Source organism: Xiphophorus couchianus, chromosome 19 (genome assembly GCF_001444195.1).
Source record: "Xiphophorus couchianus chromosome 19, X_couchianus-1.0, whole genome shotgun sequence".
NCBI classification, from domain to species: domain Eukaryota; kingdom Metazoa; phylum Chordata; class Actinopteri; order Cyprinodontiformes; family Poeciliidae; genus Xiphophorus; species Xiphophorus couchianus.
In genome coordinates, this window is record NC_040246.1 from 13,119,651 (window position 1) to 13,146,805 (window position 27,155).

Consider the following 27,155-nt stretch of genomic DNA (forward strand, 5'->3'; position numbering starts at 1 on the left):
GTAAATTGTAATATTAGGTGCTGGACCTACTTCTCAAAAGTTGATAATAAATAATCCAGCATCAACAAATATTTTTTCAAGCAATGACCAGTTCCACACGACTCTCTTAAAAAAATGTATCATAATAATAATATTTTAAAATACAATACATGTCGTAGCAGTATAATATGAGCGATAATCTGTGAAAAAAATTAGCTCCTCTGCCTCCTCTCTCTGGTCCTACTTCCATTTGCATCTTCAAAGTGGGCGACACAACAGAACATACATGGCACTGGATAGAATGAACCATCTGTTTATGCATCTGTCATTGGTTTTAAATTAAACCAATAAAGGGTTTCCAGCAAAACCATTTGGTAAGTCCAAGTTTCATTGAAGTTGTAGAGACAGATATTTTTATTTTACGGATGTTGTAGAAAGACAGCTTAAACGAGAATTTATCTTCTATGGCAGTCAAAGCCCAAACTAATTCCAACTTTAGTTTGGAATTATACATAACTGAAAGCTTGAAAAGATAGAGCCTTACTTTGCCATCGTTCTGAGCAAACAGCTGTCCTGTATGGTAAATTTAAGTATTTTTTAATTAAGAATTCTTAGGAAGAAGCTGAAATCATCCTACGATATTTTTTTTTAGAGATGGAGAGATGTTCTGATCTTTTTTTTTAAATTTATTTATTGATGTTTTACTTTATGTATCAGGATGTTTTCTTAGATTAAACCAGGGAAACTCAGATGAAGGAAAGCGGATTTTCTATGACATGCTGAGCCATATTAGTGCTTCATTCAGGCTGCAAAAGAACCAGACTTTTGTAAGATAACTGAAAGGCTGTGAGCCCTGTAAAGCAAAGTGGGTCTGTCTGATCCAATTTAGCTTTCAATCTCTGTCAGTTTTAGAATTGTTTCTTTTGTCTTCTTATAAATTAGTAAAATCCATTTAAAACCACATATGGTTTCTCACGTACATGGCATGTAATCTGTTCTTGTAATATAAATAATCAATGATTGCTCAGAAAAAAAATATTTTGAATGCTGTTCTTGTATGTTATTAAGAAAAAAACGACTCTGCTGATCTTAAGGTCAAAACATAAAGTTTGAGCAGCGCATGTTTGTTTTTTGTAAGAAGAAAAAGTAAGCAAAGTGCCATGAAAATAAAAAATTCTACATGTGTCAATCTGGTAAGCCATCTGATCTAAGATGAGCTATAGTCTTGTCAAGAGCCCTGACAGCCCGTTTCTTTCATTGTCTTCCCTTGCTGTCTTCAATTTTTCTCATCTCATTGAGGCTGGAAACAATATCAGCATTATATATGCACCAAACTTTCTGCTGAAGGACAATGAATTTTTCCTGCAGGCTCATAAATTACCACTTCACCTGGTTGTGCACTGTAAGAATGCCGGATGCTTAGCCAGCCAGCTTCATTTCTCAAGGCTACAGATTTGGATTGACAGCCCGTCTGTCCTGTATGCCACTGTTTGTCACCGAAGCTTTTGGGTTGCCGGGAAAAGGCTCTGCCAAGTGACCTTGAGCCCTGCTGAGGCCGAAGGACTCCAGCTAAAAGCCTGTTCCCCTGTTACAGCAGGCAATAGATGTTTCAGCCAAATACTCTATAAGAGGGATTGATCGCGAGCTAAATGTGCCACGTTGTTGAAGTGTATTCATTGTCAAACAAGTAGGCTTTGATTCTGCATAATATTTCTGCATCATATTCATACTCCTTCAAGCACATGATTTGATCACGTAGAGAAACGGGTCAGAAGTTTTCATATAGTGTTCAATGGCATAAGTTTGAATTTAATTTGGAGCTTTTAATTATGCACTTGAAGTTTTTTTTTTTTTCCCAGAGTATAAAAATTCAGATTCCAATTATTTTAAAAATAAGATTTGAAAATTAAATGTGAATGTTTCTCTTCTTTATGCAGGGTCACATATAGGCTCAAATATATACATATAACCCCAACGACTTATACTTTAAAGTCCTTCAACAAGTTGCCGAGCAACCAGGGAGTTTTATAGAGATATGGAAGATCCTGGCATAAATCTGGAAGCATGTTTAATCACTCTTCTTATTAGAATTACGGTAGTAGGAATCATATGCATTGTTCAGTTTGCTGCCATTTGCCTTGATTTTAGCCAATTTTCTGAAGGAAAAGCCCTCAGTCTTTAGGAAGACTGAGGGCTTCCTAAAGACATCAAAATACCTTTTGATGTGTTTAACATCATTTTCATAGACCACCCGACTGGGTTCAGTTTCAGCCATTTTGCCCCACTGATGGGAATTTGTTATAATGTTCAGAAACAACTCAAGAACCACTAACATTAAAGCTTATCATATACTGCATGCTATTGGACCGTAAGTGTCAGAGTACTACAGTGATGTCAACATCTTTGAGGGTGTCAACTATGAAAGAAGCATTGCTAAAAAATAATCAGCACCTTCAAGAAGGACTGAAATTCATAGCTGCTAGATAAGACAAGCTTAATCCTTTAAGGAGAGTTTTCTGGTAAAATTAGAAATATTAAGCTGCTTTTTCACCATACCAGCAACAATGCTTGGACAAGTCCAGGCATTCAAACCTATCAGTCTCTACCACCTGTCAAGCATTTTTGTGTTAGCATCATGCCATTGGACTACTGTACTTACCTGACAGTGATACCGACACATTTCACAAAGTGGGTGGAAAAAAGAAAGTTGAGACTACATTCGAGTTCTTCAATTTCCAATTGGAAAATGACCCCCAAAAATCCAGTTAATCTTCTGGAATAACTCTACTTGAACCACATGGAAGATTTGTGAAATATGTTTAAAAGGCGACTCCAAACCAGGAAACCAATAAATGAACTCTTCCAGTTCTCCCTCTTTCTAAGAGACGTTTATCTGAATGTCAGTGGCTAATAATACATTTTGAGTTCCTGTTGTTAAAATTTGTAGAAAAAGCCTAAAGGTTTATGACATTTAAGTTCATGATATGCGTAAAAGAAAAAAAAAAACTTTCCAACTGTCACTATCTAATTTTAATGTTAGTCACTTCATTTTTTAACTGTTTTGGTCTGAAATACATAAAAAAAAAATAGAAACCGTGTTTGGACTGTGTCAAGCATTAAGAACTGAGAGCACAAGAAAGAGAACAAAGAATAATAAAAAGAAGCATTGTCAGTGGTGGTAGACCTGTCAAAATGGTGAATATGTTTTTGGAAATTGCTCCTAACATGTTATCAGCTGAGTAGTACTTTCAACAACCATTTCCGGGCAAGGAAAGGAAAAGATATTGCATGTCATGGAAAAGAAAACTACAATAGTGGCATGAGAAAAAATAAGCCTCTTGCTATCTTGGTCTATTCATCTCCTCTGTTTGTCCTCCCATTGTCTCCATTAGTCTTCATTTGTTCGGGGAGAAGCTCAATAAAGTGGAAATACGAGGATCCAGACTCCAGTCCCACATTTTTGCTCCCGCCGAGCTCGTGGAACCAGCAGCAGTAAATGCCTGTTTTTCTAGTCTCTCTCCTCTCTTCTCTCTCTCTCTTCCCCTCTCTCCTCATTCTGCTGCACGCTGCTCAGCTCTGCTGCAGTGGATGGTCCTCACGGTGCGCTCGCAACTCGTCTGAGTGGAGGAAGGAGACCTGAGAATCTCTCCTTTACTTCCCCAAAAAGCAGTATTTCCCTTTTAGGCAATCATCTTTCCACCATCCACATGCCTGTAATCAGAATGCCTGGATGAATGTGGTGGTTGCAGTCATAGAATAGATGAGAGAAGAAGACTTTTCCATGTATGATCTTCTGCTATCTGCGGAGAACCGAGAACCCCTGCGCTCATAGATGCTTCCTGGTTGCAGAATAGGTGTAAGGTAAGTTCTAAAGCTCGAAGTTGTTATTTTAATGCAGAGTGCCAGTTTCACCCTTTTTTTAGAGTCAACATGTTCTAATGGGGACGTATTTGTTGAAGTTGAGTGCAAACAAGTTTAGAATAAGGTGTGGGTAGCATCTGACATGAATGCATCCGTAGTGTATCTTTGGGGGTCTGCAATGCTGAGCTTTTTGTCAGTGTGTTGAGCTTCTATCACATGCCAAAGACCTCTGCAATAAATCCTTTTCGACTGCACCAAATTAAAATTGTTAACTCTTTCACTCATCTGTGCTTATGTGTTTGGACACAGTTTGCATGTTCCACACATTTTCATTGGTGATCCAACTGAATTAGGCAGCAATGAATGATATATCCGAAAGATGCAGGAAAGAACTAGGCTTTTTTTATTATTATTCCAGGGGAAACCCTGCAGCGGTACCTCACACTTAGAGTAATTCACGAGAGATGAGCTGTGAGGTTGTGTGACAGCTGTGTGCATTGAGGGCACCACTCTATGTGTGTGCTTGCGTGTGTGCGTGTGTGAGGGGGTGCGCAGTGTTAGTGTGGGCGTTTGCATGCGTCTCATGAAAAGTGGAATAGGTGAACTCTTGCGTGGGCAGCCTTTGCACTGTTTTGTGAATGAAGTGCTTTTAGTCTGCACTCAAGGAGAAATTGGCATGTTTACGTTTCTGTGCGTGTTTTCCCTTTTAACATATCAACTGCCGCTCATCTGTTGTCTCAATTTGTGAGCACACACGTCAGCAGCATATACCCTCTTCTGGGAAATACCCGGGAGCAGCACAGTGCCAGCTCTATCAGGTACTGGCTGGCGTTTTATTGGAAATGGTCACTCTCCCAACCCAGGTTCCACGCTTTCCCAGGCTGCTTGGTGAAGCAAAGAGGCGCTGCAGTCAGTCAGAGGAGATGTTTGAACATTCATGTTCACTGCTGCACTGCAGGCAGACTCTCTCCCTCCAAATCTGCAAAGGGGCTAAGCTTTCCTTTGGCACAGACAGAAGAGGCTTGATTTGAGAGGCTCTTCATTGTTAGTTCACACTTGTAATCCAAAGCAACTTCCACAATTCTGTTGGGTGTATTTGCAGGTGATGGGGTACTCATCATTTTGGAATTAGCTGTTGTATACATGAGCAATTGCTTGGCTAATGCCACATTTATGCAAATGCCTCAATATACACAATGTGTCTACGTGAGGAAGGGAACCCCAACTAGTTACTGTTTATCTCATTATTCAAGATGGCCAGAATTTTAATTGGCTATTTCTCATTTAAAAATTTTTCAATTAAAAGCTCTCTGCATTCATCAAAAAACAATCTGACCTGCTGAAATACTAAATCTCTGAATAAGTAGACTGAAATGAATCCTTTATGACTCAAAAAAGGAAACAAAATTGAACAATCAGTGAATAAAAAGTTTCATAAACAGTGTATCTGATAGAAATGGACATATACAAGGGACAGCCATGTTTGAAATCTTCTTGGATTATGATGAATCCAGGATGTTTCCAATTTGTATTTTTTAATCCCTCAAATTGTATTAAGTTTTCAAAAACCTTTCAGCTTACAAACAATATAAACAACTTCAACTTGATTCCAGCAGATTTTGATAAGAGTTCTAAGAGAATCACCAGAAATCATTTAAGGGTGGTTTTCCATATGTGAATGTTTTTGACAGAATATTGGCTCAGTAGAAAATTACAACATAATGACAATGAAAGCAACCATATGGTCACCACCAGCTTCACTGCCACAGGCTCCTACATATGTAACAGCACTCTGAAATGTTAGATATTTGTATTCTGTAGCTTCATGTATTCCCAAAACACCCAAGCATTTACATCGATTTATGTAGAGGGAAACAATTGACTACTACCAATCAAGAGGCTTTGCTTGTAGTCAGTGTTGACTTATAATTCATGCCTTAACCAATTAATAAATAGCATTTTAGAAATTATATTTTTAGACTTGAGAGCTTGTAAGTTCTGGTTCAATAGGCCAAAAAGCTTAAGTATATTAGTAACTGATTAGAATTGTGTTTAATTCAAAACAAGACTTCCACTTCTATCAGTAGAAATTAAGGGCTACATTGATTGTCAATGTAAATTTTAAAAATGTTGAAAATGTTTTAAATTGTAAGGTATAAACATATTTTTTGTACAGTAGCTCAAATTCATTCAGATTTGACTGGGTTTTTTTTTGTTTTCTACTCGAGCTACAGATTATGAGCTGGGTTTGAAACATAAATATGCTTTTATTTTAACAATTTGATTTTAGCTCTGACTGTATTTGAATTTTTCCCTGTGCTCAAAAATCTTTTGCACCCTGTAGTTAGTTGTCTTCTGTGAGATACTAAGAACTTAAGATGTAGTTTTATAACTTAACCTGCTTTAAACGTCCTTCATCCCTGACATGTCTGCTCACTCCTTGTTCTTCATTGTGCTGGTTGTTCACTAATCAAGAAAAGAATGCAATTGAGGTTTATGACTTTATGAATTTTGACAAAGTGTGAAACGGTACAAAGAGTTGAATCATTTTCAGGGTATCATAAATTGTAATGTGTACACTTTAATTCCCAGTATTTCAATGTTAAGCTAAATGAATAGAAATTACATTTTAAAATTCTGGAAAAATAATATTCCTCCTTTGAGGAGAGTCCCATTTGTCTCACAAAGACATAGAGCTGTAATCTGAAATGATTTACACAGGGCCAGTCTAGTGACCCCCATTTATTTTTCTGTCATAGCTGAAGTGTTGTCCTGTATGCCCATTGGCGGGTGTGGCATTTTAAACCCAGAGTCTACATTAACTTCACCGACAGTGACAGTTCAGGAGTGTCTGGTCAGTGCCCATGTACTCCTTTGGGTTTGTTTCTTTGTGCGCAATACTTTCCCTGTTGGTGCTATTCATGGTCCACATTTTTATTTGAGTCCTTTCTGCATGCATTACTTCTGACTTATGCACTGCACCTGTAAAGAGTGAGAAATGGACAAAAAGAGCTTCAGCTAAAGCACAGATGAAATTTCAATTGTGTTCTTGGTGGCTCACCTTGACATTTTGATATTGCCTTGATAGTAATCTTCACTGAAGCTCAAATGGTGAAAGAGAACAGAAAACTATTTTTAAGCTGTAAACTAAGGACAAGTACCAGTAATATAAGATCTCTAGTGAGTATGGTCTCTCTTGGTATGCAGTAGTAGCAGAAAGTGACACACTCTTACTAATAGGGCTGTTTAGAGAGGCCATTTTGCTAATTTTTGGACCGGGATAAGGAGCAAGATTATCTCTGGCCTTGATTCAAACCAGGGGTTGAATCAAGGCTTGTAAGGCAGTTTAAGCACTGCATGACCATATAGTGGAAATACTATGAAGCTTGCCCATGTATGTTCAGTATGTGCACTTAATACTTTGTATGGTGTTGTTTTTACATAAATTTGTGCATCAGTGCTGTACTACATGGAGGCAATCAGCCTGGAGTTCTACTGGACTGCTAAGGAAGCCCAGTTCATGTTAAGGGTGGCCTCAGCTCATCTGTATTGTTGGGTCTAGTGTCTTTTGTCTTTATCCTGACAATACTCTATAGACTGTCCTCCATGCATAAACTAGGCCAGTTTGTTGAACAATGAAGCACATTAAATCATTATTAAAGCAGGTGCTTTTGGCAATGTGAGCAGAAGCTAAATCCTGCTGGCCATTTGAAATTAGCGTCTCAATGAAGATCCTCAGTAGAGGGAAGCATGAGGGGATCTAGAATTCCCTGTTAGATGGCTGGACTGACTTTGCACCTGATAAAAACACAGTGGACTAAAACAATAAATGTGAAACTGAAATAGGATTTTCAGAAGTTGGAAGCCACAATACTCTAATCATATCACTGTGTGTATTAAATCTACATAAAGCAGGCACTTTACTTTTTGAATGAGGTTGTTGAAATAACTTTCATGTATTTAGATGCACTTCTTAATGAAATGGATAAATGAAATTTACCAGCAGAAAAATGTTCCAATGTTCACCCGTTCCGTGGAAAATTTATGTTACAAATTATGTCGAAATAAGCCTCTTTAATGTTTTAAACTAGGATGAGACATTCCACCTACTGTGGTTGACCCGCTGCTGTTTTCAGTTGAGATTATGTATGTTTGTTGGATGTGTTTGAGCTTGCATGAGGCTTGAGTAAGAATTAGTTCTCAATCTATCTGCTGGTGTAATAGTTTTGACTTCATGCTGGGTCCAAATGACTCGTTCAGTCCCTCTCTTTTTTGGAGCGCTCACACAGAAACATGCACACACCAGCAGTAAACATGCTCTGTGTCACTGAGGCCCCAAACAGCTGACTCTTCGGAGGAGAGCTCTCTCCTGATGGGAGTCTTGAACCAAACCCAAAGACAAGAGAAGAAAGCTTTCCCTTCTTCTGCAGATGCAGCATCCATCTGCCCTTTCCTCATTTTCGGTCTGTCACTCACCAACACTCACTTTCTCTCTTTTCTCTCTTCCCTAGTAGTGAATAAGTTGCAATGCATTCTCAGCCACTGCCATGCCTGAACTTCTAAGCTACAGGTAAAAGATTAAAGCCAAATGACTTTTCGGCTGAAACGGAGCTACCTTTTTGCCACTTGAAAGCACCACTCAGTCCTCCTTCTTAACAGTTGCACTTGAATAAGCTGTGATGCTTTTTCTTCCCTTAACTCCAACAATAGTTTGCTGACACACCTTCATTCCTCTGGTATACAGTCAAAGGATGATAAACTGTTGACTGCTCTGCTATGCTGCCTCTGCTTCCCTGGCTGGCAATGCAAAGAGCACTGCAGAGGACGAAAGGAAATACAAATAAGGCTGATGCTGCAATTAAAATAAAAGTGTTAAATGCATACTGTGATAAGACATATAGAGGTTGTTTTTGTGCTGAACACATTAATATTGAAACAACTGAGACACCTGAAAACTTTTAAAACTGTGCTGATAATGTTAGTCTATAGGCTTAAATGTCCTAGATAATATTTGTAGCAAAAGTGCTAACTTTATTCTTATTCTGTCATCAATAAGCAGCCACGTCTATTTTACCTACTCCCATTAACAGTTTGTTGTGTTAAAATTTAAGACTCTCTTCAAGGCTCCATGGTTACACATTTTCATCCATGTGCAAAATTGCAAATGTGGTTTTGAGAACATGACTGAAAGTACTTTTTTGTTTCAAAATAGTGTTGAAATTGTGTATTTCCTTTGAAAAACAATTTTAAACACTTATTGTGATTTATTTGTTTGATACATTTAGGATTTGTAGGTTTTCTGACTTAAAAAATATGTTTGATCTGTGATGTAAAATCAGGCATCCTTATTTGAGAAGACCAATACCTTTCTTGGATCGATTGGCAAATTCCTGATCGGGACATACTAGCACGAATCTGTTCTCGGAATATAGTTTTATTTAGTTTTAAATTTACATGTTCCTTCAACAAGCACATCCACTGGCAATCCTAGATTTTCTATCTATCTTCACTTGTGATATGTAGTTATTACAACCACATAAACATAAATATGCCATTGTTAGGAAGGAAGAAAATTGTAGAAAACTGAATGCTCTGTGTTGTATACAGTAGTAGGACACCTACAGCTTATTATTTTGATTAGCTTAAAATCCTGTTTGTTTGACACTACAACACAGGACCCATCTCCTTTAGTTGCCATGGAGACAGCATTAGGCAGTGGTGCCTCAATGTTTTTTGTGTTTCTTTACGTAGCCCCATGCCAAGCCATCCTGCTTGTTGGGGGCTCACCCGTGCCAACTGCGTATGTGGGCGGATAGATGGGTGCATGCGCATGTTTTACTGACTCTGAGTGAGTGGGAGAGAAAGGAATGGAATATATCAAAACAATATGGGGAGGGATCGTGATGATGAACCAAAAAGAAAAAGCTGGGGGAAAGAGTGACATGAAGATAAATTAATGATGAGTATGTGTGGGACAAATGCACTATGATCAGACCTACATTACGTGCGCACACAGCATTTCCAGCAGAGGATGATGACAGTACGCACATGTGAGTGAGCAGGGTAAGTGTGTGGGTGGAGGGATGCCGCAACAGTGCAGCTTATTCTGCCTTCGGTTTGATCTCTGCAACTCTCTCACAGGGGTTCTCACTGCATTACTTCACAGTGGTTCACACAGCTTGATGCCAAATACAGACTGCCTCTCATTATTTCATGGCATGACAGTCTGTAATTGACACCATGGATTTTGAATTCTGGAAACAATCTTTATTTTTCAGCAATATGAGCATTAGACCTGGTTCAAAACTAAAGTAGTCACTCACTGCATATACAATTTGGCATACACTATTTTTGTATTCTTCTTTTGTGACAATATTCTAATTACTGTTACCAAATTTATGACACATTTATGTTTGATTATAAATTAGCAGAAACACAGCCATTATTCTTGCTTCAATGTATTGTTACTTCTGGTCTGAAGGTGTCACTGTTGGATTTGTAGAATAATCTGTGTTGTTCAAGTTCCCTGTCAAACTCCTGCCACTTAATTGTGCATTTACCTCTCATTTCAATTAGTCTTTGGGAATTTCCGCTGCATTCGAATCGCTGCTTTTATAGACCATGTTCTCCACTACTGCAGAATCAACACAACTGGAACTTAAATATCACTGGAAGAACCTGATAGCAATATTGTTTTAACTTCTGTAAGCCACACAAATGCTTCACTCACCTCAGGTTGCTGGATGCCTAAAACTTAAAGCGTAACTTGAGTCATCACTTATCTGATTAATTTGGTTCATTATTGTAAAACCAATTGCAAGCTCTCAGAGTACTGCATTTTCTTCCAAAATGGTAAGTTGAGCCTCTAAATTTACCAAAACAAAAGTAGGGACATTAGGATCATTTCCCAACCAGTCCTCCAGTATTTCTACCTTTCAACTTCCCCCTCAGTGAGTTAATCAGTGAGTTTCACAGTCACCTCCTCCAGTGTTTTGGATCTTTATTTTTAATCCACTTTTGCTTTGCCAACTTCATTATAGATTGATTTATCATTGTGTTATCCTTACATTTTCTGCTATTTAGTGCATACACAGATAACTAATTATTGTATTTAATTTAGGCATGACTATTTTTGATATATTATCTTGTATTTTGCACAGGGAGTGCTGGAAATAGCAGTGATTCATCAGACTAGTGATGATTTTCATGATGTCAGCCTGATGGAAAATTGATTATCATTTAGACCAAGTTTTGTTTTTTTTATAGTACAATGTATGTTTTTCTGTATTTTATGCAAATTTTACTGCATCTTTGTTTTATAATGTATAATATTCCTTAACATTGGGACTGATGGGTGGCGGCCAAGGGAGGGGACCCTGGCGGTCCGATCCTCGGTTGCAGAAACTGGCTCTTGGGACGTGGAATGTCACCTCTCTGGTGGGGAAGGAGCCGGAGCTAGTGCGTGAGGTCGAGAGGTTCCGGCTAGAAATAGTCGGTCTCACCTCGACGCATGGCTCTGGTTCTGGAACCAGTCTCCTTGAGAGGGGCTGGACATACTTCCACTCTGGAGTTGCCCAGGGAGAGAGACGTCGGGCAGGAGTGGGCATACTTGTTGCTCCCCATCTCAGCGCCTGTACGTTGGGGTTTACCCCGGTGAACGAGAGGGTAGCATCCCTCCGCCTACGGGTGGGGGGACGGGTTCTGACTGTCGTTTGTGCTTACGGGCCGAACGACAGTTCAGATTACCCACCCTTTTTGGAGTCCTTAGAGGGGGTACTGGAGAGTGCTCCTCCTGGGGACTCCCTTGTTCTGCTGGGGGACTTCAACGCTCACGTGGGCAACGACAGTGAGACCTGGAGGGGCGTGGTTGGGAGGAACGGCCCACCCGACCTGAACTCGAGCGGTGTTCTGTTGCTGGACTTCTGTGCTCGCCATGGATTGTCCATAACGAACACCATGTTCAAGCATAAGGGTGTCCATATGTGCACTTGGCACCAGGACACCCTAGGCCGCAGTTCGATGATCGACTTTGTCATCGTTTCATCGGATCTGCGGCCGTATGTCTTGGACACTCGGGTGAAGAGAGGTGCGGAGCTGTCCACTGACCACTACCTGGTGGTGAGTTGGCTCCGGTGGCGGGGGCGAAAGCCGGTCAGACCTGGCAGGCCCAAACGTGTTGTGAGGGTCTGCTGGGAACGTCTGGCGGAATCCCCTGTGAGACGGAGCTTTAACTCCCATCTCCGGCAAAACTTCGAACACGTCCCGGGGGAGGTGGGGGACATGGAGTCTGAGTGGACCGTGTTCCGTGCCTCCATTGTCGAGGCGGCCGATCGGAGCTGTGGCCGCAAGGTTGTCGGTGCCTGTCGCGGCGGCAACCCTCGAACCCGTTGGTGGACACCTTCGGTGAGGGATGCCGTCAGGCTGAAGAAGGAGTCCTATCGAGCCTTTTTGGCCTGTGGGACTCCGGAAGCAGCTGATGGGTACCGGCGGGCGAAGCGGCATGCGGCTCGGGCGGTTGCTGAGGCAAAAACTCGGGTGTGGGAGGAGTTTGGAGAGGCCATGGAGAAAGACTTCCGCACGGCTTCGAGGCGATTCTGGTCCACCATCCGGCGTCTCAGGGGGGGAAGCGGTGCAGCACCAACACTGTTTATAGTGGGGATGGTGTGCTGCTGACCTCTACTCGGGACGTTGTGGGCCGGTGGGCAGAGTACTTCGAAGACCTCCTCAATCCCACCAACATGCCTTCCACTGAGGAAGCGGAGCCTGGGGACTCTGGGTTGGGCTCTCCAATCTCTGGGGGCGAGGTCGCCGAGGTGGTTAAAAAGCTCCTCAGTGGCAAGGCCCCGGGGGTGGATGAGATCCGCCCGGAGTTCCTTAAGGCTCTGGATGTTGTAGGGTTGTGTTGGTTGACGCGACTCTGCAATATCGCATGGACATCGGGGGCAGTTCCCCTGGATTGGCAGACTGGGGTGGTGGTCCCCCTGTTCAAAAAGGGGGACCGGAGGGTGTGCTCCAATTATAGAGGGGTCACACTCTTAAGCCTCCCTGGCAAGGTCTATTCAGGGGTCCTGGAGAGGAGGGTCCGTCGGATAGTCGAACCTCGGATTCAGGAAGAGCAGTGTGGTTTTCGTCCTGGTCGTGGAACACTGGACCAGCTCTACACCCTCAGCAGGGTCCTGGAGGGTGCATGGGAGTTTGCCCAACCAGTCTACATGTGTTTTGTGGACTTGGAGAAGGCGTTCGACCGTGTCCCTCGGGGAGCCCTGTGGGGGGTTCTCCGGGAGTATGGGGTACCGGGCCCTTTGATACGGGCTGTCAGGTCCCTGTATGACCGGTGTCAGAGTCTGGTCCGCATTGCCGGCAGTAAGTCGGGCTCGTTTCCGGTGAGAGTTGGACTCCGCCAGGGCTGCCCTTTGTCACCGATTCTGTTCATCACTTTCATGGACAGAATTTCTAGGCGCAGCCAAGGTGTTGAGGGGATCCGATTTGGTGGCCTCGGGATCTCATCTCTGCTTTTCGCAGACGATGTGGTCCTTTTGGCTTCATCAGATCGTGATCTGCAGCTCTCGCTGGATCGGTTCGCAGCCGAGTGTGAAGCGGCCGGGATGGGGATCAGTGCCTCCAAATCCGAGGCCATGGTCTTGAGCCGGAAAAGGGTAGAGTGCCTTCTCCGGGTCAGGGGGGGTGTCCTGCCCCAAGTGGAGGAGTTTAAGTATCTCGGGATCTTGTTCACGAATGGGGGAAGAAGGGAGCGGGAGATCGACAGGCGGATTGGCGCAGCGTCTGCTGTCAAGCGGGCGCTGTACCGGTCCGTCGTGGTGAAGAGAGAGCTGAGCCAAAAAGCGAAGCTCTCGATTTACCGGTCGATCTACGTTCCCACCCTCATCTATGGTCATGAGCTTTGGGTCATGACCGAAAGAACGAGATCGCGGATACAAGCGGCCGAAATGGGTTTTCTCCGTAGGGTGGCTGGGCTCTCCCTTAGAGATAGGGTGAGAAGCTCAGTCATCCGGGAGGGACTCAGAGTAGAGCCGCTGCTCCTTCACATCGAGAGGAGCCAGTTGAGGTGGCTTGGGCATCTGGTCAGGATGCCTCCTGGACGCCTCCCTGGTGAGGTGTTCCGGGCACGTCCCACCGGGAGGAGGCCCCGGGGAAGACCCAGGACACGCTGGAGGGACTATGTCTCTCGGCTGGCCTGGGAACGCCTCGGGATTCCCCCGGAGGAGCTGGAAGAAGTGGCTGAGGAGAGGGAAGTCTGGGCCTCCCTTCTGAAGCTGCTACCCCCGCGACCCGACCTCGGATAAGCGGAAGAAGATGGATGGATGGATGGATGGATGGAACATTGGGACTGCTGTACAAATTCTATTGTTAAAGAAGGTTTGGCCTCAGGCTGCACCAGAACTCCAGAATCTGTTACTGATGGACATAAACTTTGACGAGCAGTGGTCACATGATGGTACCTACATATGTTCAGCTGGAAAACAATGTTTCAAAGGGAAAACTGTATTGTCTGTGGGAGAATTGAGTCGTCACTGCTGAAATTGCAAAGTGAAGAAGAAAGTGAAGAAGTAATAGGAGTGTAGAGGCTTACTGTTTGCATCTTTCAAGCATAACCAAGGGTCAGGTAGGAGGTCTTTCCATGGATATGGTCCTCTGAACATGATTTAGTTGGCATTTCTTACAGCTGTTTCAGGTTAACAAAATATTCACACAGCATTGTGAACAAATATCTTGACTATCACCGCTTAAGCTTCGTTTTAACAGATCTCTCCATTTAAATTAATATACAATTTAAGCTCATTATTTATTTATTTTTTTACATGTCACTGTTTATAGAACCCAAAGACTGTTTTTTATCTGAATGTTAAATAATCACCACAGGGATTATCTGGAAGCTGTATCGGACCACCAGTTTAGTCTAACTCTGCACCTATTTTCCTGTCTGTGTTTCTTGTCAATATATTTCCTTTCCTCTCATTGAACATTAAAACATCAAATTTCTTATTGCTAACAAGAGTTTCCATTTTTTGTGTTTATTCAGTGCTTTTTTTCTCCTGCAATACAAACATAAGCAATATTTGCTTTTGACTGAACATCTTGAAAGGATCTTGAGAGGAATCAGTGCAGCAAAATCTCTCTGAGAGACTCCCTCAGTACACAGATCTTACTGCATCATGGCCCAAATCACACAAACAAATCACATAAATCCCTTTAGACATATGTAAATATTATTTTACAAGTTTTGCACATCTCTTTCTGTATATCCCATTACTTGCCCCAGCTTTAAGAAAATATTCAGTGCATTGAAAAGTGGATGATTACTGCTAGAAACACTAGACTGTATTGCTTTCTAAGTTGAAATGAGGCATGCTAAATATACATGCTGTTACACATTCACAATGTTTTGGACTCATCTGTCCTAGGTAGAGGGGCAGGGGAAAAAATAAGACTTCGACCAGGAAGATGCTTAAAAAAAATGCTGTGCTCTTTATATATCAATCAATCAATCAATCAATCAATCAATCAATCAATCAATCAATCAAATTTTATTTGTATAGCACATTTCAGCAGCAAGACATTTCAAAGTGCTTTACATCATTACAAACACAGAAACACAATGCAATATAGAATCAATCATTAAGTCAAGTTCCATCCATAAATTTGTAATTGATTACATTTCAAATACAATTCTAAACAGGTGGGTTTTTAGTTGAGATTTAAAAGAAGTCAGTGTTTCAGCTGTTTTACAGTTTTCTGGAAGTTTGTTCCAAATTTGTGGTGCATAGATGCTGAAAGCTGCTTCTCCTCGTTTGGTTCTGGTTCTGGGGATGCAGAGCAGACCAGAACCAGAAGACCTGAGAGGTCTGGAAGGTTGATACAACAACAGCAGATCTTTAATGTATTGTGGTGCTAAGCCATTCAGTGATTTGTAAACTAACAACAGTATTTTAAAGTCTATTCTTTGAGCTACAGGGAGCCAGTGGAGGGACTTTAAAACTGGTGTTATGTGCTCTATCTTTCTGGTTTTAGTGAGAACGCGAGCAGCAGCATTCTGGATCAGGGATACTCAGGGATAAACCACAAATAGGATCAGTCTGTTGCTACTGTGCTTAATTGGAGCACCTGCTTGTCATTGAATTAGCATTAAGTCATAGACTGCTGGTGAGAAGTTTACAGGAACTCACCATAAGCTTGATTATTATATTAGTTTTGGACTTTTAATGATGTATTTAACTATGCATGGATGATCTTTGATTGATATACACCATATAACTCCAAGCAGGGCCAAAATTCTGCATACAGACTTAGCTATATTCAAACATCTCAACTAATAATAGTTTAAAATTTTAATGCATGTTTGAGATCATTGCCTTGTTGAATAAAAGTTTGGTTTTTTCAAAATGTGAAATTTGAGGTTAGATGACAACATGACAATAAATATTAAAATTAAATGATCATTATCAAAATGACTGAAGATCATACAAAAACAAGTCCCTATTTATTGATTTGGCTTGTCTCCTTGCCAAATTCTTATTTATTAAATCCAAATATGCAAGTGGGACAGCACCATGAGGTTCTTTATGAGGTAAAACTGTCCTGGGAGTGCGGGCAATCTGGCTTCTATATGTGGCATGCCTGAAATGCTTCAACATGACATGTGAAAAGAAGAAATTAAACTCAGATAAATCACAAAACCATTATGACATTCATGGTATTGATGAGTATAAATACCAGATGTATTTTCCTATTCTCTATTGAGTCATAAGATGGAGCCACTAAGTTAAATGAAACAGGCAGTCCTGTTTTTGATGAACATCCACTATCCAAACTGAAAGGCACTATTTTAATAGTAATCTTTGCAGAAAATGTTCTTCATCATAAATATGAAATGGTGTGATGAAACAGTTTGAAATAAAAATTATTTTATTTATTCAGATGAACACTATTGGTGCATATTTCAGTGATCTGAATGGAAAATACTTTCAGAGAATTGAAATTCACTTGATGTTCTTTTTTTAACTACATCACTTGTGTGTCGGCATTTTTTTTTTTTTTTGACCAAATTAGTTGAAAAGAGGATTCCCAAAGTTTGCTTTATTTCAAGTCAAACCACAATGTCAACAGAAAAACAGTAGACAGGCCTTTTGGCTATGTCTCTAGAGAGACATATAACGAAAGGATGTCCAGCAGGTGTTTTTTGAGATTTGTGAACTTTTTTTCAGACTTTCGTAGCTGGTGACTTTCTCTGTTGAAAGAGGTTAAAACAGCAGCAAGCATATTTGCAGGACCAACAAAAATAAGCAAACCGTTTCAGGGTGGATAATTGAAAGAAACAGGAAATTTCCTTGTGGGCCGAAGGCGTTGGCATTAAAATTAAGTCAGTGCACAGGTTAAAACAAAAAAGGCAGACCAGGCTGTTTGCATCACTAGCATGCACTCTCTGGGACAACCAATGGTCACTGTGAAACTATCAGTGGAATGGGCCATGTGACCCTTACAGTCCTGTAAGACAGGGGCTGACTGCCAGTTACCACAAGAGTATCGAGCTGTTGTGGACCTTTTTCAGTTATCGAGCTGCTACATGTCTCTGGGACATGCCAGACGAGATGAAAAAAACTACAGGAATACAGGAAAATCACTTCAAAGTCTCTCTTTCTTCATGCTCTTCCGACCTGAGAGATGAAGTAACAGTAAAAGTTTCCTTAAAGTCATCAAATAGCCTCCGAGGTGCTATTTTCTAAAAGACAATGTGAGTCCTTTTGTTGTTGTCTACTATCGCACACCACTTTACACAGTTAATGATCACAAAATACCATTTTGCCCACAGCACCTCTTATTAGGCTGAACCTGGTAAGCTTCCATCCAATGACCACAGAGTGGGAATTACTGCTGAATTAAGGTGAACAATGCTTTGTTAATTCTTTAGGGAAATTATATTTTACAGTACAAATTGCAGAGGAATAATTAAAACAATAACCAGCTGAAAGTAGGAAGTGAGAGGTAGGTTTAAAATACTGCAGAATGTGACAAAAAGCACTTTGCTGTTTGGTGTTAGGATTGTACTGCACAGCAGGACCAATTTCCACATTAACACCCTCTCTGTTTTAGCGCTGTAGAACTGGGGCGCCGCTGTGATGATGGTGTGGCTATCTAACTTCATTTTAAGGTTGGTGTGTGTATGGGGGATAAACACATCTTTAGTCATTAGTCTACCTCCCACGTTCTTCCTCTTTCTCCTCTCACATACCTGATCTGCGGCATATTGAGCCAGAGACCCGCTGACTTGTAAGAGATGGGGTCATTAGGCCAAACACGTGCTGCTGTGAAACCCACTGTGTACCACATGTCTGGTATTATCACCTACAGACATGACAATAGATGAGCACATTTGGATTATTAATCAAAGTAGAGCACAATCAGGGTTTCAGTCTGTTTTCATTCTCAGAGTCCCTAAAATACGATGTCTTCACCATGGATTGTGTGTATAGAAACCTTGTCTCCTAGTTTTGATCTCTAAATTTAAGCATTGACCTGCCTTTACCTCCCCAAATCCCTGCAACTCTTTAATATGAAGCAGAGCTGTTGCAGGAGTTTGATTGAATGACTTGAAGTCGTCAGTGAACAACAGCACGCCAAAGAGTAAATCCAATCTGTAAATTACGGTGAGGATTGTGGATGATATCAGCGAACAGATGCACAGTGCAGATGGGTTGGTTTTCTTTCTCTTTTTTTAGTAAGCGTACGAAGCCAAATCTCAAAGTGTCCACAGGGCTTTCAGAAGGCTTGCATTTGTAATATCATTCAGGCTGGCAAGCAGAGCGTTTAAAGCTAAGTGTTGGAGATGCATTGAGACCCATATTGAACCATTTTAAATTATAATGTTTGCTGCTGCATACCAAAGAATTAGGATGAAGACTTTAAGTACCCATATATTGAAGGTGGGTCTTTCAAAAGACATCAGTCCAGATTTTCCTAATGAATAGGAGGGACACAAGATTGAATTTCATTACCATGTGCCGGTCTGAATAATTTGGGTATCCGTGAGGTTGTGATCTCATCACTAGGATGTCATTTTATCTTGACAATCTATCACTTTGTCTAAATGGTTAGCTAGAAGGTTATAAAATGCAATATTCCTGAACAATCAAGGGTATTGTATAATTCATTCTTTTTTTCTTGTTTTTTGTAAGATCTGAAAAATCACAATGTTTGAGTTGGAGCTGATTAAAACAATCACAGTGTAGAAGTTCTACATCAGTCCCAAGTGCTTAAATAGAAGGCAACTGAACTTCTCTTGTGTCTTGAAGACATTTCAGTTTTCATCCAAACGGTTTCTTCAGTATAGAAGACAAGACTGATACATTGCAGTCCGAACTATCACAACAACAATCCTAAACTCTAATGAGTCTTTGACCCTATCCTTCATTCACCTTATTGTTTGGGTGGTTTTCATTTCACTCAAACATGTCACCTGAGTCTGGCAACATTTGAGCTGCTTTCGTCACCTGTCTGAGGTGATGTCCAGACTGATGAACCCTTTTGGATGACAAAGGAAATGTCTTCAAAAACAAGAGAAGAAGTTCAATTTCCTTTTGTTTAAGGTCTAAAGATGTCTGTTTACCAACATGTAGATCATTTGGGGCAGAGCCAAAAGAAAGAAATTGTGCCACACCATTGCTATTTAGAGGTACGACTTTTGAATCCAATGAACAATGCAGGACTTGGACAATTATCCCCATGTCTCTATCAAAGCAGAGGTGGATAAGCTTTGTGAGTACATACTGTTTGTTGTTTATGGACTAGAAATTGTGGGATTTTTTAATCTTTAGTGCATTTGTCGAAGAGCAGAACAAAAAATAAAACATTTTCAGTATTTGACCTGCTGATAACCAATTAGAACCAAACAGGGGGGAAATTATGTGATTGCACTTTCTGGAAGATGGATTAGTGCATCTCTGAGAAAAAAAAGGACCATATATTTCTTCAAACATCATATTGAAAAGCAAGAACAAACATTTTATTTCTTTATATTTAAAAAAAATCAAAGCACAAAATATTTGTGAAATACTTTGATTCTCTTCTCAATCAAGTGTTTGTGGACAACTCCATTGTCCTTTCAAAACCCACTCCTTAAAGATTAACAATTGCTTCTTTTCAACTCATACCCCCAAGATTTTTCCTCGCCTTTCCCTTCTTTACATATTATTTAAACTCACATTTAAGGTGTTTTTATTATTCATGTTTAAGTCGTTCCACTGAACGTATTACCAAAACGCAATTCAATTTATATGATTCTCAGCATTCACAAAACATAAATAATTTCCCAGCAGTGAACACACGTTGTTCCTGCCCATGTAGTTGCTACTGCCGCCAGGCCGATTAGAGCCAGTGCTTCTAGGCCATTACAACATTGATTGGAATCATATTTTGTTGCAGAGGCGGCAGATACTGATCGACAAGCAAACTCCTACGCAGGTTCCACATATGGGAGATGATGTGCTTGCTATTAATTAGATCAGTCTGGACCAGAAACCAAGAGTGAATGATGGCTTGTATTTAACTGAAATAAATAACCAGCTTTGAGGGGGAAAATGTAAATGGCGTCTGTCCCCTGGAGTGTCCAATCCCCCCCCAATACAGTTACACTGCACAGCTCTGTCTTTATAATTTAGACTCTGTCACTTTGGGACTGGCATGTAACAGTCTTCATGTGTGTATTTTATGACAGAAACCACAAATACATTCTGATCCCACAAACAACTTGCATGATGAAACATGGAACACTCTTGTTTTATTTCCACATAATTAAACTCCAAAACATGTGATATTCTTTATCTCTCATAACCCTACCCACTTCTTCTAAAGTCTATAATTTGTCCCAGAGTTGCTTTGGAAACTGGATGATGGACTCATGCATCATCACATGTTTTTGACCCTCAACCAACAAGTCGTGACTTGACTTTTATCCTTGGAAATTCAAGGCTGATTCTGACAAAGACAGACGGGTCCCATAAGTTCCAGCTGTTTATTCTTGCTGGGCCATAAATCTCTTGCTGCTGTCTCCATACAGACTAATGGAGATGCGACTTTCTTTCTTTTATCTCTTTCTCGCTGTGAAATTGAAGTGTGAGCAGCTAAATGTAGACTCAAAAGGAAACCATCTGTGAAATGTTGATGCAAGCACTTAAACAAAAAAAAACAAACAGTTTTTCTACCTGGAATTGTAAGTCTTTAATCATGTCACAGGAGCTCTGTGCATACAGCACTTATTTTTTATTGAATTCCTTTTGCATGTAGAGGCAAATGATGAAACATGCTTAAATAGTTGCTTTTCAACATCATCATTTGATTTTATACATGAAATAGCAGAAAATGAGAGCAAGCATTTTGTGTGTGTGTACATATCACCAGCCTTCATGAAGCACACATTATATAAAAGATTTGACTTGCAAATTTGACCATATTTAAATGTTACCACTGATAAATAATTGAGTATAATGAATGAACACTTTTAATGTTAAAGAATGTTTTTTTTTTTTTTTTACATTTTATTTAATTTAAAATAGTTTGATTAAAAAACTAAATTCAGTATTTTTTTCAGTGGATTGTCAAAGTATTCATTGTCCTTGAACTTGTCCAGAATTTGTCAGGGTTGTGTATTGGGATTTATTGTTATAGACCAGTGTGATGAGTATCTAGATTGTCAAATGAATGCAATTTTATATCATTGAAAAATAACACGTTTTGTCATCAGTGCTTTTCATTCACTGGTGAACTTTGCAGAAGTATGAAGAAATTACTTCCTTTTCCTTATTTGGGTTTGTGAATCTAAGATATTCAAGGTTTCTACAGATTAGGATATTTTTCAGCTGCCATCTTTAAGAGGTAGTTTTCATATTCAAAGAAGTTAAACATAAAGAAATCTGCTTCTTTTTCAAAACCTTTTATTTTAATAGCCCTAAATAAATTCCATCCCAACCAGTTACCTTCATAAGTCCCCCAAGTAGTCAGTCCATCTGTGTGTAATGTCATTTTAGCATAAATACAGCCAATATTCCCCATGGTGGTGGCAGTGTCATGCTGTTGAGATGCTCTGCATGTGCAGGAACATGGAATCTTTTTTAGTTGGTGCTTTGGCTGTGTTCATTATATTAAACATAGCTTCTTCTTTACTCACTTTCTACAAGACCAAGTGCAAAATTTGAGGTTAAACTTTGCTCAAATTATAGATATAAACCATTGTGTTTACAGTTCTCTCTTTCCTTCTCCATCTGCCTCATGGCCATTCCCTATTGGGTTGTAGGCAAACATGGAAGTGACATTTAAAAATAAAAGCAGAGTAGTGTGAAAACACCTTCAGGTGGTCACAGCTGCCAGCGCTTCCACCCATAACAGCCATACCAGGCCAATTGCTGCATTAGATGAACTGCTAACTGCTCTGGTGAATGTGCCCTAGTATTTGAATGAGCATGACTCATTTCATTATACAAAGAATAAATGTTTGGAGAGACTCAACACTCTCCATCACATCACATTATAAATACCATGTTAACCTTTTTTTTTTTTTTTTACTTAAATGAGCATCTCAATAAATTTGAATATCATTAAAGAGTAAATATGTGTCACTAATTCAAATCAGGTGTGTGTACACACATACACACAACATATTATGATACACGGTCTTTGGGGGGACAGTTAACTTGTTATTCAGTTTACTATTGTTGAAACCATCCACAAGGATGGTAATGGACAGAAGGTCAATCTGCTGTATTCAAGAAAATAATGGGAAGTTGAGTGCAAGAAATGAGTGTGATGGAAAAAGTGTGCAAGCAACGGGGTTAACTGCAGCCTTGTGAGTATTGTGAAAGTTTGGATTGAAATTTACAAGAGGTGGACGTCATCTGGAGTCAACAACACCAGACAAATCTAGTATGTGTGCTAAAACTGCAATTCGTTGTGTTAAGCAACGACTGAACTAGACACAATGTTGGACTCTTTATACTGATGCTAAAAAGTAAAAGAAGTGAACTGTTGGATCGAAGGCCGAATTCTGGTTTTCAGATTAAAGTTAATATCATTAAGAGACCAAGAATCCCAGAGTGGAGCAATACAGTATTCAAGTTGAGCCAGATCTCTCTCATTGTCACTTGACAATATTTCGGAGATTCTCCACTTGGTTTAGTTCAGATAAGCTTATTGACCAAACAAGAACAGTGATAACATGGTATTTAATCCAGGTAATGGGATCTTTGGCTGTGTGAGCAGATGCCAAGTCCTGCTAGAAAATGAAATCAATTTCTTTGTAAAAGCTTGTCAGCGGGGTTATCCATAAAGTGCTCCAACATTTTTGAATAGATGGCCTCAAAATCCTCTCAAGGCTATATTTGCTTCCATTTTTCTTTTGCTGATTTGCTTTGCTTTGTTTACCACACTTTTTCCTTGCGCTCAACTTTCTATTAATATGCTTCGACATAGCTCTTTGGGAAGTAATCTTTACTAATCATGTTTTGTGGCTCACCATTGATTGCAGAATGATTGTCAAGTTAGCACTTGTTAAGCTAGGCCATGTTATGGCATTCTGATTTATTGAAATTTCACCTGTAACTTGTACTATGCCTGAGTGTTTAATTGCCTCCCTTTTGTGAGTAATTTTCAGTGTCTGTCATTTGAGCTGTGCAGAGCACCTTTTCAAATTTGCCCTATCTACAACCAGCTACCACTTAGTCACGGCTACTTAAAGACAACTTTGATGGACTCTGTTGCTGTCACACTGCTAGTTAGAGCTTGTTAACCCAGACACTTTGAATACAAGGTCATGTTTAATATACCCCATAAGCTCGTACAGAGTCTCTCATTCTATTAAGGGATCCATTCAAATATATGCTTACATATAATAAGGGAACACAGTTTTATGTTGCATACTTATGTCTGATTTAACACAGGTGTGTCCTGTATTGTTCATGTTGGTATAAATCCACGTTGTGAGTGGGGCTCATCTGTTAACACTCGGCTGTTTGCCTACCACTACCCATCTATTCACAGCACCTTTTAATCAGCGCTCAACCACATAGCAGTGGGAACTTTGGGAAATGTTATGAAGCAGACTGTCAGCATCAGCATGCTCTTTCCACATTCATCACTCATCTACCTTTCCTCAGAATAAGCCTACATTTTGTTCGAATCAAGCAGATTAAGGTGAATAAATGGTGGCATGAATAACTGAATAATTTTATCTCTCCAGCGTTCCCACCATCAGAGTATGAATGAAATAACACCCTGTGATAGATGGTTAGAGTTGTGCACTTATAAAGAGGACATAAAAGAGGCCCTTTATGTAATATTTATTGGATTTGCAAATACAGTCTTGCTACGACGGCAGGACTCATAAGCATATCCATAGGAGATGACCTCGTATCATGCAATATTCATCTCACTGTCAAAGAAAAATCCTATCCCTGGGGTCCAACCTCTGACTCCAAGCATAATCAAAGGACCCTGGAGTGGGACAAGTAGAGGGAGGGAAAGAGCGTTCTGCCTCTGCATCTGTCTTCCTTTCTCGGCTGGAAGTGGGCCACAGTAAATCAGCCTTGCTTGAGACTGCGGATTAACTTTATGCTTATGCATCTGCTCTACGCAAGAGCTTGCAAGGGAAAACACATTGCACACAGGAAGGCAAAACTGTAAACACCTCACCCCCTTCTCTTTTTTTTCTCCCTCCTTACCCATTGCCATGGCAACGGGACAAGAGACTTGGGCTTCCCTGTTTGTAGACACTTTGTAGCCCCATTGGTTTTCTTTCTAAGTGTATAATCAATAAAGGTACCCAATATTTGTCCTTTGCAATTATGGAACACTGAATGTTAGTTTTGATTCTCCCTGCTTATCTCTTTGGTATCACTTTAAGTCCTTTAAGCTCTCTGGTTTGTTTATTAGGTGTCATTTCTCATGTTTCAGGTTTCTAATGCTGTTTGCCTTTCTTCTCATTCCTGGAAGGTGTAGCATATCTTTTCTCTGTAACATTTGGCTCTGCAGAGAGACATGTACTATACTGTTGCCAGGCTACAGAGACAGATAAAACATTGTGAAGAATTCTCCATAATGAATGGTCACATTGGATAGCCTTTGGCATTAAGAACGTTTTGAAATTATCACCTTGAGATGTACTTGTGGCCCTGGTCCATATCTATTGCTGTTGCTTGTTATTCCACTCCGTGTGTCTATGTTTTCAGAGCAGATCCAAATGACTGGGACCTGGCCTTTTTGAGCTCTTTGTAACCTTTTGGCTTTTGCAGCACAAGCATTTGCCCCTGGGAGGTTTTCCTTTAGAAACAGAAGCATTTATGCTGCAAGAAGCCATAGTTCCATATCGCCTTTCCATCAAGCTGCTAACACAGATTCATGCTTAGTAGACAGAGAGGGCCATAAGGGAGAAAAGTGCACACAACCATTGCAATGATAGAGTGTCAGCAGAGGCAACAACACGCTGTACTGAAAGCCCAGCGAACTGAGTAGTGTTTACATTTATTCAGCAAGCATCAATGCGTGGAAACAGCTTCATATGTGCAATATAGTCAAAGCTAACAGAGTTTCTTTGGATTGTGATTTGTATCTGTGGGTGTGAGGTTCCCAGACGTACTTCCTTATTTAGTCTTCCTCGCTGCCAAAAGCAATCAGCAAGATTGTATTGATCTAACGTTCTACTGCAGACACTCTCTAAAGGTCTATTGTTGCAGACAAAACTATTACTTTAAATTGTTAGTGAAATGATGCTCATGGGTGCCCCACCCTTTTTTTATAACACTACACGAAAAGAAAACTCTTAGATGTTTCTTGGCACCAGGATCATTTTTCATCCCTGAAAAATCTTATTGGTTTTCTTGATTCGAAAAGGTTGTAACTGGTTGCACAAAAGATATGTTTTGACACTTTTTTGATGCCTGAGCTCCAAGTCTGTTAATCTTGATGTTTACGGTTCAAACCTAAAAGTGATGTATTCAGACATATGTGTGAAAAGTTGAGTGGAAGAGAAAACTGTGGTGGAAGAGGATGCCCAAGCAATAGCGATGCCGGTGCCAGACAAAGCCCATTTCAGAGTTTAGGCTAAATTCAAAAAGTATTTGATTTACCTCTTCCATTTCTTGTCTTGCCACTCCTGCTGAGCCATAGACAATCAGAAGAGTGTCACCTGGCCTAGTAAAAAAAAAGAACTGCAGTACTTTTTTCAGATTAGTCCTCCATATACCCTGCTTACATTGCCATTCCACTCCCCCACGGAGCGAACTGTGTAGTAAAGCACCCATTGAGATTGTTTATACTGGATCCGCACTGCTGCACGAAACACCGCCTTGCTCAGCAGTGTGGGCACACTGACATCCATGAAAATTGGAATCCATCTTGTTTTTGCCGGCTCTCGCATTTCCCACACTATTTCCTTGGGGTTTCCAGCAGACCGGAGCCTCGCATAGTGTAAATCAGAATGATCAGAAACATTATCTGGTCCACAGTGCACTTCTCTAGGGGACCAGGGATGAATGCAGTCTTAATTTTGGGGTAAACTTTATATTTCATTTAGTAGGCCTAAGGGAAAGTGGAGAGAGACAGAATCTAAGTTGGTTGAGGTGCAGTGATGATTCGAGGAGCCATGTCTTCTGCTCTGTTTGGTTTTGAGTCAGTATGTCCATCTACCGGGTTATTTTAGAGCAATTCAAGTTTCCTCCAGCTTTATGAAGATTCTAATTAAATTTTCCAGGAGGACATGGTATCTGCTTACACTGAAGGATCAATACCTGCTTTAAAGACCATGATGTTATTTATTAGTAGTTTTTTTTATTTAATTTTTTTTTTTAATTAAATCTTTGAAATTAACAAACTTCAGCAATTTACAAGCTGGCATTGGCCCTCATCATTGTTAAACAAAAAAAAAGAAACATCTTCTATTGTAATCTGGACACAAGTCATGAGAACTTTTTACATTTCTAATACACTATATATAGAGAAAACAAAAGCTTATACCGGGGCTTGAGAAATTGTGTTAATCTAAATACCTCTTAGCTTCTAGGCAATTTAAATCAGTGTTATATCTTTAAATTTTGAGTCTTTAAGCTGCGCAATTGAGAGATAAAAAAACATTTCTAGGAAGTCCTTTGTGGCTCCAGAAGGAGACACGGGGTACTCGATAAACAGACAGTGGAGGATATAATTTGCGTCATCACTGATGGATGAAAAGACTGATAAAGTATCTCAAATGTTAAAGTAATCAGAATGCTAGCCTTTGTTAGCCATATATATATATATATATATATATATATATATAT

At 40.2% G+C, this 27,155-nt stretch overlaps 1 protein-coding gene across 6 annotated transcripts in view; it reads left to right on the forward strand.

The window, feature by feature from the left end:
* The window catches only part of dlgap2a (discs, large (Drosophila) homolog-associated protein 2a), a 159,380-nt gene that overhangs the window by 36,741 nt on the left and 95,484 nt on the right, over positions 1 to 27,155 (forward strand). Inside the window, exon 1 of one of the 6 annotated variants that reach the window (XM_028000793.1) lies at positions 3,488 to 3,840. The exons of the other annotated variants lie outside the window; for them this stretch is intronic. The gene's annotated coding sequence lies outside the window, so the exon portion shown is untranslated. Of the gene's footprint in view, positions 1 to 3,487; positions 3,841 to 27,155 lie in introns of those variants that run through there. 6 annotated transcript variants of the gene reach the window in all.